Consider the following 2,356-nt stretch of genomic DNA (forward strand, 5'->3'; position numbering starts at 1 on the left):
TGCAACTCATATAGAATTTTTTTTTTTTTTTTTTTTTTTTTAAAATCATCTATTGACTTGCGCAATTTGTTGTTTTTACTGACCACAAGTGTAATACATGAAAGGGGTATTTATCATTTCTTGGAGTCTCTTTCTAACATTTAGTTGTGGTATAGAACTTGGAGGTAAACGAGTCCTGGAACTTGGAGGTAAACGAGTCCTCAGAACTTTTAGCTAATCTCATTTAGGTTAATAAACTTCATATTTCACCACTCTATAGTTCATCACCCATCGCCCTTGGAATTGATGGAATTCTTACTAGTTAAAAGAAAAGCTTGTCGCTTAGTTAACATATTGGCAACATTATAGGCACTGTTTACATACTCTGTCACAACACTCACATCTTGAACTTTATCATGGACTAAATGGCAGTCAAGCTCTGTATGCTTTGTCTGTCCATGGAAAATCGGGTTTGCTGCAATGTGTAAAGTAGCTTTATTATAACAAAATAGCATAGCTGCTTGAGGATATTGTATTTGCAAATCATGAAGTATCTAAGCCAGCTTAATTCAAAGAATACATTGGCCATGGACCTATTCACGGCCTCAGTCGAGGACCTTGAAATTGTGTTCTGTTTCTTAGATTTCCAAGATGCCAAAGAAGAGCCAATGAACGCACAATACCTTGTTACTGATCTTCTTGTATCTAAGCATGCCCCCAGTCCGAATTACTATAAGCTCTAAGCTTTAGGGTAGATGTCGAAGAATAAAATAATCATGGTCCTGGTGCTTGTTTAATGTATCTCAATGCTTTGTGAGCTGCATTCAAATAAGGAAGCATGGGATTCTGCATAAATTGGCTCAATAATTAGACTACATATGATATGTCAGGTATGGTTATGGTTATGGTCAAATAGAGCAACCTTCCAATGAGTCTTCTGTAAATAGAAGTACTTGGGATAAGTTCTTCTTCTTCATCCTTCAAAAGCTTGAGGTTTTGATCAAGTGGTATTTTGGTTGGTTTTGATCAAATTGTTCCAGAATTTGCCAATATGTCTAGCTCATATTTTCTTTGGCAAATATAAATCCCCTTTTATGATCTTGCTGTCTCTACACCGAGAAAATTCTTCAATTACCCCAGATCTTTGATTTTGAATCTGTCATTAAGAGAGGCTTTGAGAGATGAGACGATGTCCATGTCATTGCCAGATACTATGATGTTGTCAACCTAAACTAAAACTATATTGAAGAATTCTTTGATTGTCTTTGAATAAGCTATAATGTACCTTTGATTGTTGAAAGCCTTGTTGAACAATAAAATCAGATGACTTAGAATTCCATTATTGTGAAGCTTGCTTTGAACCATACAAACTTTTATTAAGCTAACAAAACTTTGCCTGGCCCTCCTTCGAATACCCTTGTGGCATTTCCATATATACTTTCTCCTCCAGATCTCCATGGAAGAATACATTATTTACGTCAAACTGGTACAAATACCTGCCTTTAGATGCTGCCATGACAAGTAAGGTATGAGTAGTTACCATTTTTGTAATAGGGAAGAAGGTTTCACGACAGTCTAGTCCTTCTTGCTAAGTATGTCCTTTAGCTACTAGTCTGACTTTATAATTTCCAATACTTCCATCGACATTGAATTTAAATTTGTAAACCTTCTTTCAACCTATAGCTACCTTTTGTCCTTTCCATGAGGCAAATCGATAATAACCCAAGTGCCATTCAATTCTAGAATATGCATCTCAGCTTTTACATCGTTACGCCACTCAACATATTTTTGGGCTTGTTGGTAGCAACTAGGTTTAGTATGTGTTAAAATGGAAGTGACAAAGGTTTTATAATTACTTGATAGTTTATGATATGACAATATAGCACATAAAGGAGAGGGAGTACCTGACTTTGTATGGACCTTATCCTTGTTCGACTCCTGCAAATGAGGAAGTGATGCCCGCTGACAAATGAAGTCTTGTGGATGTGAGGGTGCTTTTCTATTTCTGGTGGATCGTCAAGGAAAATGATGGATAATGGTGGTATCTTGGGAAGGCCCTGGAATTGGTTTCATCTCTTCTTCATAAACAATATTTCCGGTGAGTGATTTATTTCTTCTGCAATTCGAATCTTGAGTTGGAGGCTTTGGTCATTTGAGTATTCTAAATCAATGTCAGTTGGTTGAGTGTGTTGGAAATAAAAAATTATGGGATGAAAGATTAGAGATAAAAATTCAGAATACAAAAATATTTGTATTATATGACTTGGCTCAATAAAATGTCTCAAGCACAAGGTCTTTTATAGGTACAAAAGATCCCAAATACATTGTATGAACTTAATAGACTAATTAATGACTTTTCCTACATACAATGAATAAT

At 35.5% G+C, this 2,356-nt stretch overlaps 1 long non-coding RNA gene across 1 annotated transcript; it reads right to left on the minus strand.

The window, feature by feature from the left end:
* Positions 1 to 286: 286 nt before the first annotated feature.
* Positions 287 to 2,186, minus strand: LOC111389779. Its single transcript, XR_002701793.1, has 3 exons — positions 1,884 to 2,186; positions 1,265 to 1,488; positions 287 to 1,135 (listed from the first exon to the last, which is right to left on the minus strand). It is a non-coding gene; the product is annotated as an uncharacterized LOC111389779 (long non-coding RNA).
* Between the last annotated feature and the right edge of the window lie 170 nt (positions 2,187 to 2,356).

This window comes from Olea europaea, unplaced genomic scaffold (genome assembly GCF_002742605.1).
Source record: "Olea europaea var. sylvestris unplaced genomic scaffold, O_europaea_v1 scaffold6211, whole genome shotgun sequence".
Classification (NCBI taxonomy): domain Eukaryota; kingdom Viridiplantae; phylum Streptophyta; class Magnoliopsida; order Lamiales; family Oleaceae; genus Olea; species Olea europaea.